This window comes from Eupeodes corollae, chromosome 1, assembly GCF_945859685.1.
Source record: "Eupeodes corollae chromosome 1, idEupCoro1.1, whole genome shotgun sequence".
NCBI lineage: Eukaryota > Metazoa > Arthropoda > Insecta > Diptera > Syrphidae > Eupeodes > Eupeodes corollae.
In genome coordinates this window covers 163,740,631-163,753,385 of record NC_079147.1, presented here as the reverse complement: position 1 = coordinate 163,753,385, position 12,755 = coordinate 163,740,631, and positions in this window count along the sequence as shown.

Below are 12,755 nucleotides of genomic sequence, written 5' to 3'. Positions count from 1 at the left end.
GGAAGATTTTAATCAGGAATTTTGTTGAATGACAGGAATGACAGAAGTTTTGAACGGTTGCTACAAATGACCTGTCAATGAACACCAATGATTGATTTCAATATCCGTGTTTTGTTGGAAAATCTATCCATAGTACAGTAGGGTTTTATACGAATAACAAAAAAAAACATGCATAGCATGAATAACACCGATAAAAGTTACAGTAGAATCTTACTATGGGTGGGTTTTTGACATTTATACTAGTCTCGAATGGATCTGATGTGATTTTGTTTTCAAATGTTGGTACTATTGATATTGCATTTGTATTTCGATGACTGTGTTCGTTTAGTAGTTGTGATTTGGAATTATGTGTGTTTTCCATTGGGGGAAACAAATCAATATGTTACTGTTGATATTAGATTATATTAGATTAGATTTGTTAATGAAAATGGACTAACTGGGCTTATTTTGCATGAGAAAACAATAGAAAAGATAATCAAGTTTTGCTATGTTTCCACCAAAGATTTATCTCAGTTTAGCTTAAATAAATCTTTTTGGTGTTTCCACCGCACAAGAAGATTTAGGTAAGGTAAGGTTAAGGGGCTGACAGTTGATATCTTTACCGTCACACTTAGATCAATACATACTACTATTCTAGACTGTTTCAGATCTATCCCAGATCGCTTAGACTATACCACCCCAAAAATGCTATTCGGTAAAAGCTTCCATGTGTCCATCCCTTCAAGATCCTCCTTGGAAGAAGAGAGACCCCTGGAAGACGGTCCGGTACACTTCTATACTGACGGTTCAAATACCGATCACGGAGTTGGAAGTGGTATCTTTTCAGAACAACTGAATCTCAGTCTATCCTATGGACTTCCCAATAACGCAGTGTAGGCCGAAGTAATGGCGATTAAAGAAGCACTATCCTGGCTCAAAGAAAACGTTATATCTTGTAAGGATATACGAATCTTCTCAGACAGCCAAGCCGCTCTTTAATCTCTCGCGTCTGTCTCCACAAACTCTCAAACAGTCCACGTTTGTCGATCATCTCTTAATGAGATGACGGAACAGTTTAACATTCACCTCATTTGGGTCTCTCTCACTTTATTAAAAGTACGAAATGGTTTGTTTAAGTTCATTACTCTCCCATGAGTAACCTCATTAGTGGTATCACAATGGACCCTTGAGGTCTACGTGCGTCAATGACATCTGGACAGCCACTCCAACCTAACCTAACCTAGGTCAATACAGATCCATTGTGATACCCGTGAGTATTGCTACTCAAGCTTATAAAAAACCTATGTCTTCAGTTAGTCAAGCCATTTATAGGCTTTGACGAAGTTCAGAATGTTAGTACCTGGTTTACTAGAGAGTTCTTCTAAGTCCCCGAAGAAATACATAGTTAAAAAGCAGTTTCTTCCTTTGATGGGAGAGTGCGTGATAATGACACAGAAAGTGTGGAGTGTCTTCATGCACCTCTTCGTCACCGCATCCTCTGCATAGATCATCTGAACTGATCCTCATCTTTTTCATATGATAACCTAACAGATTATGTCCGGTGATTATGCTTACAAGAGATCGCAGTGATCCTTTGTGTAGCTGCATAATTTTTTTCGTTCTTTGTTTGTTAAAACAGGGCCAGATCTTTCTTGTAGTGCCGCAGGTGTCAAGTAGGTTCCACCTTTCATCGGCCTTGATAGTTATTCTTTTTGAGATTTCCTGTTTTAAATAACAGGTAGCTTACTAGCTGAGCTTGGCTTACGTCAAGCATTGACACTAATTTTGCTAATTCATCGGCTTTCTTGTTGCCTAGTATATAGCTGTGGGCTGCGACCCAGCAGAGTCTAATTTTGTGCTGTGCGCTGAGAACCTTAAGCTATTTGCGGCAGCATGAAACAAGCTTTAATTTTACCTCAGTTGCAGTAATCGCTTTAATTGCCGCTTGGCTATCAATGTAAAAGGTGATATCAGCTCGTAGTATCGCCATCATTGATACCTTTTTAGAAGCTGTTGTCACTGCCAGGATTTAAACTTGGAAGACGCTACTGTAGTTTGGAAGCCTAAGAGTGGCGATTAACTTGAGAGATTCAGAATAGAAGCCTGCCCCTACACTAGTGTCCATTTTAAAGACATCAGTATATATAGCTATTGACGACCCACTGAAGTATGGTATATTATCTATCCATTCCTCTCTGCTTGGGATGGCAGTCTGGAATGGTTTATGAAAATCAAGTTCGGGTATTTTATAGGCTCTTGTAGTACTATGACCCATAACTTTATGAAGGATCTGGGCATGTCCTATGGAACTGTTTATCCAGACTTTAGTTTGACTAAGTCTCAGGGCACTTTTGTCCGCAGATTCTTGAACAAGGAGGTCTAGGGGAATTAGATTAAGTATAACTTCCAGTCCCGCAGTTGGAGTGGATCTCATTGCTACCGTAATGCCAGTGCACGCAAGTCTTTGAATTTTTGTCAAAGTTTTCAGATTCGTGCTCTTTCCACCATACCAAATTACCACAGGTTAGTATTGGTCTAATTATTGCCGAATACATCCATCTGATAATTTTAGGATTTGCTCCCAGGTTTTTCCGAAAATTCTATTGCAGGAGTAAAAGGCAATCGATGCCTTTTTGAATCTATCTTTGGTGTTCAGGCACAAGTAGATTTAAAAATGAATAAGTTTGACATCATTTTCTAAAATGCAAATGGTGTTTCGATGTTTTCGGTGTGTGAAGTGCAAGTGAGATATGTAGTTTCAATTTCTTCTTGAAAATTGTCTATTTTATTAGTTTTAGATAGTTTTTTTGGCTAAGTTAATTTTAACTTTTAACTGTCACAAATCTTTTTTCTATTTTTGTTTTTTTTTTTTATTATTATTCTGACAGATCTTCTTTCAGTTGTAGTAATTTTTAAATACAAAAATCTGGCTACTGCGGATCGTTTTGTTGGCAATTTCTCACTGTATTATATATGGAATACCAAAAAACCCACTTAATGTTAAAAATAATTTATCATTATCATTTATTGGGTGGCTATTACAAGCAGTTTAATTTCCCTTGAAGTAGACTACATAACGGTGAAGTTCTGAAGTAATACATTTTTAAACACCTTCACGTTTAAGACGGTTCTCGATTGAAAACAAACTTCAAAAGTATTATGAAATAATCCATCTAATAACGTTATACTTTGATTTTTCAGCCAAATACAATCAACTATGACAGAAAACTAAGGCAGGACATAGGTGATAGAGACAATGAGTTTCGAACCATTTGAAACCGGTCCAAATATGCCCGAATACACTATAGAGTCACAGCTATTTTGACAGATTGATTATTTTTTTAACAGTTTGTCCATTTTGCGGTTTAAAAAATAAAAGGCGGGAATGATACATCTGTCAAACTAAATTGTTAAAACATTTTTGTCTTTCAGTTGAAAGTCTGACATTTACGATAAATGGATCGCTCAACTATCGCACAACGCATACAAATTGTTAATGTCTACTACATAAATAGTGATTCTGGTACAGCCACATACCGTGCTTCACTTCTACGCAAGCAATTTACAAAATTGTGAAGACATTTGAAGAGACTGGATTGATGACAGATACTGTAAGGCAGTATTCACATGACCGCGACCAACAACCGACGAATGAATTACAAAATGTGAGTTTATATACGTTTGAAGACATATTTCCACACAAATTCTTAACAAAACGTTAGCAATATAGTTTCTATTTGATTTATGGTGCATACTTTTACATTTCAATATCATATATTAATAAATTTTAGAAAACAAATTTATTCCTCGCGAAAGAAATTGTAGTTGATACGAACTGTAAAACTTTATTCGCTATCCACATTTTCCACACTCGCAACGAATAAAATAATCGCACGTACTTAATCTACAAAAATCCTTCTTGTTTTGGTTTCAATGGTGAATGGTGTCAGGCTGTTGCTCTTTGAAAAAAATATGGATAAATAGGTAAAGAAAATTTGAGTGATAATAAAATAAAAATGAGTATCACAAATATATAAAATAATTCCAGGAGTTTGATGAACGGTACATTAAATTGATGCACATGAAATCTTTTTCTTGTTTTGTTTATTAAAAAGGACACCAATAGCTTTTTTTTAAAACAAATATAGCTTCGACCGCATTTTCTCAATCGTTTCTTTTTAAAATAAAACTAAAAAAAAAAACATTTGTCTAAGTCGAACTTCATTCGCGACGAATTAAAAACTCTCATGTGAAAGAAATGTCAAAATCGACGAATATTCGTTCATTCGTTGGTCGTGCTCATGTGAATAGTGCTTAAGGATTGTGCATCATCGTTTTGCTTGTTCCACTGAAAATATTGCTGCTGTAAGGTGCCAGTTATATCTATCATTGAAATCGATCCGGAAAATTTTTTGAATCGATTTTTGACGGTGTTTCCCTTTAATTAGCAATGAAAATTATATACTGGTCGATCGGAAATCACACAAAGATTTTTTTTTTAGAAAAAAAGTGTAGTCACGCATTTATTTTTCTCTAAAAATGTATTTATCTATTTTCCGGACGGAAATTCACTTTCCTGAACAGCTGATACTTCAAAAATGAAACAAATCATTCCACTGATTTGTGTTCCAATCTCACACTCAAATGACAGCTTTCTGTCAGTCAACATTTTTCGATGGATTTCAATAAGGAAATTATTTTCAATGACAGAAAAAAAAATTACCTGCCAAAAAAAATTCCAATGTTTGTTTTCAATTATGAAGACCAATGACAGCTATAACTATGGCGCCTAAGTGGAAGTGTTGCCAAAGACGCGAATGTGTCGATACCTAGTCATTCTCAGTAATTAAAACTGTCTTATAGGCTTTTCACACCAAGTTCAAAACCCTGCGTGGCAACAGACACAATTGCGGGAAAATTTGACAACGTCGAGATTAAAAGCCTCGGTGAATAAACATAACGGCGACGCTTTGACGCTTTCGCTTACTAACTGGAGAAAGACTTTTCAGTAATTCCGTTCAATCACAAGGATTTGGGAAATATGAGAAAGGCGATAAGTTTATATGTGGAGGAGAATAAGTATGAAAGAACATTTCTGGTGGAGGCTAAGTCGCAGCGGGATAGGAAGATTTGTGCCAAAACATTCCACAATGTGGGAATCGTTGTTTCAGTCAATAAAACCACAACAAGGGGCTATCACAACTTGATGAACTGCTGCCAACATCAAGAAGATCCTCAGTGCATTGGACAAACCATTCGAGTCCTCAAAGGAAGAAGCCGAAGAGATAGTCATGTAGAACTTGCAGACCATCATAACAGCTTCAGTGATCGCTTTGGATGAGAGTGATTTTGGTACAAATCTGGAACTAAGAATTAACCTTTTCTGCTCCGGCCATAAAGGCCTACATGAAATCGTTCAGAGTTTATGGCGATTCTGAAGGCACATTTGGCCAACAGAAGCAATAGTCATAAGCTCAGTATTTTAGATTAAATTTTACGGTAAATTGTGGAGTATTGGACTTTCATATAAAGTCCAGTTCACACAACAACTGTAGCCAGCTGACCATTCACAACGTCGTAGATACGTGCTTGAACAACAGGTGGTGGACGGCGATTTTTCGAACGAAATTTTCTTTTATTAACGAAGCTCATTTCTTATTCGGTGGGTATGTTAATAAACAAAGTTGTCGTATTTGGGGTTTTGAGAAAACTCAAGTTGGTAAGCTCTTTGGTCCGGAGGTGTGATTGGACCTTACTTCTTCGAAATCGACTGTCACCATCAATTTGGAGTGTCATGGTCATATCGTACCTGACATTTTGTTCTCTTCACAACGCCACACAACTCTAGCTAATATGGCGTTATTGCAAGAGACATTTCCTGGCCGAGTAATTTCTTGTCGTTGCGATATAAACTGGCTCCGCGAAAAATTGTGTTTATGCAGATAAGCCTTTAGATCTTAAGCACTTAAATCCTTGATTTCTGTTAGTGAAGTTCTCCATTGCATGTTTGTTCATATACTGTCTGCAAGCTTACAAGTATCAAATTTTATTTTTGTAAAATGACATTTGTAAAAATAATTATAATGACTTTTGGTAAGCGATTATTTTGATTTACGTTTTATGATGGTTTAACAATCTAATGCCATAATTTTAAACGATTTAGTAAAATGTTAAAGCCAATAGGGCATGTTCATAGATGTTTGCTAAACTCTTGCTAACTTGTTACTAAGCAAGTCCAGAGTTTAGGCTATTTATAAATAAATTTAAACCTAAGTTTAGGGCTGAATCTGTGGCATAAATATAAACATAGGAAATATTGTGTTTAAGTAGTTACTATCCCAGCCAAATTTCATATTAGAAATTAAAAAATGTAAAAGTAAATCAGAAAGTGTAACGTAAAATTGCTGTATAGAAAAATGTCGATTGATACCGCAATTAAAGAATTTTTTGATATCTTAGAGGAGTTTGAGTTATGTCGTGATCTGCAAAATATGGCACCAATAAAAAGAAAAATATAAAACACGATTCAAGCCATATATATTAAGTGGCAAGGATTTCAAAAAAAGATATCATTTGCATACAGAAACAGTCCATTCATTTCTGAAAACAGCATCTTCAAGTAAGAATTCAGTTTTGTATTTATTGTGTTCTCTTAAGTTACAAAATTCATACTTTTATTTTACTTTATTTATTTTATGTGGGTGATATGACTATACCCGCCAAGTTAGAAGGGCAAAAAGGTCGTGTCGTTGATTTTTGACGTTTTGATTTTGTCGTCATGTTGGCTGTCTGGCTGGAGAACAGAGATGTTAAAAGTCCCCCCCAGTCTGCATACTGTTGACTGGTCATCCAATTGTTCTTGAGCACCAACCGACTGTCGTTGAAAATTGCTAAAGGTTCAACTCCACTAGATGACCTAAGTAAAATATTATTTGGGGTCAGCGCTTCTTCAAACTCGCTTGAAATAGGCAGATATGTAATAGGACGCGAATTGATAATGCTTTCAATTTCGATCAACGAACTTCTTAAAAGCTCTTCTGAAGGATTGCGAGTAAGCATAGTTTGTTGATTTAACGGATTTAACTAATCTTTCCCAATTTCCTCCCATGTGTGGGGATCCTGGTGGAATAAAGACAAATTAAGTCATAGTTGATGTGAAAGTTTAAATTAATTGAGGTTCGCTTAAGCTTCTTTCAACTCTCATTCTGCTCCGCGAAAGTTCGTGCCATTGTCACAATGGAATTCTACAGGCAATCCCCTTCGGGCAGTAAAATTACGAATCGCCAGTATTCACGAGTCAGTAGATAAGGAGTGGGCAACCCCAATGTGTATTCCTCGAGTAGTGAGGCAAGTCAGTAAGACTCCACATCGCTTTTCTGTCCTTCGGTTAATTGTTACCGTCAACGGGCCAAAGTAGTCAATGCCCACGAACGAAAATGGATGGCTAAAGGAAGCCAGTCTGGCAGGGGGTAGTTGAGCCATCATTGGTTGAAGTGGTTGTGCCCTATCATTTTTACAGTATTGACAATGCCGCAGGACAGAATTGAAGACGTTTCGCAGGTTTGGAATATAGTAGTTCTGTTTGGGTGAGAGGTCCAAAATAACCGTGAGATCAATAAGCTGTTGTTCCGTCGGTGTCAAATGTTGAGATAAAAGTTTCTTCAACTTTGCTCTTGATTGCAACTTTCTAACAAACCGAAGAAGATATGCACAGCAACGAAGACACGTAGTAGAGCACAACCTTAGCTTGGGGTTTTACTAAACACAGCTAGGAAATTGACTATTAATAAGACCTGTGTTTATTTAACCAATATAAGCCTTAAACTATAGATTAAGAAATCACGACTTTAGTAATTCTCTATGAATACGCCCCAATGTTACTAATCTTAAAAGATTACATATCCAATTTAAAACGATCTTAAAATCTTACTATCTCTTAACAATTTTCGAAAGTTAAAATCATGGAGTGGCTACTTAAACTGTCAGCATTTTCCTTAGTTCATATAACATCTATACAATTATTCTTACAAGAACAGTAGATGAAGTGATCCAGTCAACAGTTGGGAATACCAATTAATAGGTCTGTTTAACGTTTTTTCTTTGTTTATTTTCACGAAGTGTCACTTTTAGACAAGTTTGGATGGTCGTTTTTATTTAAATAAAATGCTATAAGCAATTTCCTAGTTAGCAAAACGAAAAGAAAGGTTTCAAATTTTGGAGTTCCTTAGTAAATTGCCAATTATTTATCAAAAGAAAGTTCTGGGCTAAACCTGTGGTTTAACTATAAACATAGGAAATGCGGTATTTAAGTAGTTATTATCACAAACAAATATCATATTTGATGTTTGTTTGTGAAGCAGAAAAACTAAATTATATCAAATAAATTTTACTTAAACTTGCTGTCCAGAAAAATTTCTATTGATATTGCAATTGAAAAAGATATGGATATCTTAGAGGAGTTTGAGTTATTTGATGATCTGCAAAATATGCCATCAAGAAAAAGAAAACACGGTTCAATCCATTTAAATTAAGCGACAAGGATCACAGTCATATTTATTTTATATTATTATTTTTTAATACATCCAATTTGAAGAATGACAGCACAAAATAACAAGTTTGAAAATATAGTAGTATTTTTTTGCTTTAACCTGTCACTAGAAGTACAACTGTAGTAGAATACACCTTTTCGTGGGGTTTTACAGCTAGAAAATTGACTATGAATAAGAGCTGTGTTTATTTCACCAACAAGCCTTAAACTATAGATCAAGAAATCACAACTTCAGTAATTGTCTATAAACACGCCCTACGCGATTTTATTCGTTGCAAGTGTGGATAATGTGGAACGCGAATAAAGTTTGACAGTTCGTATCAACTACAATTTTTTTCGCGACGCAGAATTTTTTTTAAATTTATTAATATATGATATAACAAAGTAAAAGTATGCATCATAAATCAAATAGAAACTATGTATATTGCTAACGTTTTGTTAAGAATTTGTGATTAAATATGCCTTCAAACGTATATAAACTCAAATTTTTAAATTCATTAGTCCTTCGTTGGTCGCGCTCATATAAATACTGCTTAACTTTATGACAACACAGTGTTGCCATAAGCCTTGACGAAAATATGAGGAAATAAATAAAAAATTGCACAAAAGCTTTAAATAATTTTGTTGACATAAAAAAGTAACAAAATGTAAAAAGTGTAACATAGTAACACAATTCAAAAATTAAGAAGATATATGCAGGTTGAGTTCAAAATGTAACTAGTTGCACAAGCATTCATGCAATGCATTTATGAACAGAAAAACTACTGCAAGAATGCGGCAGATTTACAATATCAAAAACCAGTTCATTAATGTCAACAAAGAAGACTTCTATAAAAAAAGAATGACAGAAATGATTGAGTTTTTTCTTTGTCTAAACAAAATTCTCTCAAAATGTCCAATAAACATGTTTTATTAGACTTATTTTAAATTTTTTGAATGGAACAAATGTTGGAAGTGTTCAAGAGAATTTTCATATACATATTATAGAAAAATGAATAAAAGCAAGCGAAAACGAATGATTTGTCTCTTAAAAATAAAACAAAATCAAGGACTATCCCAAAAACAAAGAATTTCATAAAAATAATAGAGGAATTTACAGATGAAGTTTTTAGAAATCATTTTCCAATTAATAAATTTACGTTTCAGGTTCGTATATATGCATACATATTATGTACTTATTCATGGTTGTGTATTTAGAGATTGAGCTTTGTCCACTTTGGGAAAAAATTAACCTTGGTCGACATAAAAGGGTTTGAGGTTAGCACTTTTTCTGACAATTTGGAAACTCTCTAATAACCGCTCTTTTAGTTAAATAAGTAATTTATCTAACGTCTCAAAAGGACTGGCTTTTGAGTACTTCATTAAGTTACAAAACTATTATTCAAGCTAAGAAAGAAATATATAAAATGGCCAGATTCTATCGAAGAACAAAAACTAATAATGGACAAATTTTCAAGTTTAAGAAATAGTCCCTTCACAAATGTTTTCGGATGTGTAGACGGTACTCAAATTCCCATAACAGCATCTAAGGAGGATCTTATAAGTTACTTCAATCGGAAAGCTACATATTCAATTAATTAATTCACTACGAATATAATCATTACAAATCTTTATGTTGGACATCGAGGAATTTTACGAAACTTACATATTTCGTTTATGGTTTTTTTCAGGGTGTATGTGAACATAGCCAAAAGTTTATAGATGTGTGTTTTGGCTATCCCGACAGTTGTCACGCCACTTCTGTTTGGGATCGCAGTTCAATTGTGATGGCAATGAGGACTGGTTCCAAGAGATTAATCGAAAATGGTCATTTTTGGGCGATTCTGCTTACCCTTTAAATTGTTATCTTATTTTGCCGCATCAGGACAACAGGCATCTTAATTCTGCACAAAGAACATTCAATTATATTCATAGTTCAACTGGAGTATGTGTGGAACAAGCTTTTGGAAGACTGAAGTCTTTCTTGGTTTTCGCCAAATGCATTGTATTTGGTTGTGTTGTTTTCCACAACCTAATTATAGAACAGAAAAAGGAACTCCAGAGGCTTATCCATACACCCATTCCGAAGACTCAGGTATTTTGGAGGAACATCAATTAACAACTTATGCTACAAATGATGAGGCCAAAACCAAGAGAAACTTGATTGTGATGATATTATCTTCAAAAGTTTCTAATATTATACTCATGTAAAAAAAAAACTTGAGGCACAAACCTACATTTTATAAAAAGAACGACACCATTTTTTAAACGATATGTAACCGCTTGACCTAATTTATTAAAATTGACTTGATTTACTAAATAAAAATGCTTTATTTACAGCGCATTGAACAACAAATGTTTTGTTTTACATTTGTCTTATAGGAAGAAAAAAAGTAAGCAACATTTTGTTTAGAGTTTCCTGTAATGACTTCAGAACTTCTTTTTCAACAAGAATTTTTTCACGCTCCACTTGAAGAACCTACTTGTGTCGCCGTTCGTCGTTTTCAGTACTTCTGCCTCTTTTTCAAGAAATTCCAAAACTATGTCATAGGATGATGTCGAGGAACTTTATGTAATCAGGAGTCTCAAATTCTTCCTTCTCATTACTTCCAAACACCTCGGCTACCAATTTATCCGGAAGTTTAACACTGTGACGAGTTACATATATTTCATCGAAGTCTTGGAAGTAATCCAACAATGTCACATCTTTCTTTAATCCTTACGTATGTAATCTTCAGCTTTTGGAACTTCCTTTTAATATCTTCTCTACTATGGGCAAACAAGGGCAAAACGGATATAGTTTCCATTTAATATTTTCCCCACAGCACTGATTTTTGTTTGCGGCCAGCAACAAATTCGGACTCCATCCACAAACGAATTGTGATGAGCTTGATGTCTCCATCTAGTCAGAATTTTGTGTCACATTCATTCCTATGAAGTATATTGGAGTCTGGCAATTCCTTCTCCTATGACATTTATTTTGCGCCATATGCGCCCTCTTATATTCATATCTTGTATTACTTCTTATATTTAAAGTTAATTTTGTATTTTCAATCCAAGCGGACGCATTTTTCACTTATGGATATCTCTGATAGGTTATGGGCCCAGACCCAAAGGATACTTTGAATTAAAGTAATTTTGAGACATGGACAGTACAGATGGAAGCCGTTCTCATTAAAAACGAGACATGTGTCTACGTCAGCAGCGACAAGCCAAAGCCTAAAATAACAGGCTACGATGCAGCTACTCAGACTGCATCACGAAGTCTCTTAGATGCATGGATAGTAGAAGATTGAAAGGCTTAATCGGATCTCATACTGGCCATAAGTCCATCTGAACTGAGTCAAATCAGAGGATGCTCAACTTCGAGAGAGTTTTGGACTTAATTCGAAGCTACATACGCATCAAAAGGACCCGCCCAAAAAGCGAATTTGTTGAAGCAGCTCACACAAAAGAAGATGATGAAAGGCGACGACGTAAGGGACGACGACGTAAGGCTGTACTGTCACCTAATTAGTTTGAAAATTTCAGATGTGCAATCGAGTCAAGAGATAATCTTCCCATGCGCACTGAGTCTCAAGGTGGATCTCGTTATTTCCTAACATTCATCGATGACCATAGTCGATTTTGTATGATATACTTCATAAAAGGCAAAGATGAAGTTGCCTCAAAGTTCATTGAATACAAAAATTTCACAGAAGCACAAACTGGTGGAAGAATAAAGGCACTGCAATCAGACAACGGGACCGAATACTGAAACAGAGTAATGGACAACATTTTAAAAGAACACGGTATCAAGCGTCAACTCAAGGTTGTGTTTTGTGTATACTGCGGAGCAAAACTGTGTCGTCGAAAGGAAAAATCGTACCTTAGTAGAATCGGCTGTAGCCACATTAGAAATCGATGCGTCACCAAAAGTATAGATGGAAAATTGCCATACAAGTTGTTGAACGAAAAATTACCAACTTTGAATTACCTGAATACATTTGGCGACAAGGTTTACATCCTGGAAAAGACTTTCGGAAAAGGCAAATTTGATGACAGAGGTCTAGAGGTAATTTTTGTTGGTTATCTCGACACACAGAGGGGCTACAGAGTGTGGCTCCCATCTCAACAAAAAAATTGCGTTTCAAGAGACATCAAGGTAAGGTTAGTAGCAAAAGGGTTCTCACAAAAACCTGGAGTTGATTTCCACGACACGTTCGCCCCTGTCGCCAGACTAGGTTTAAAGATTTCACAATTGGACATT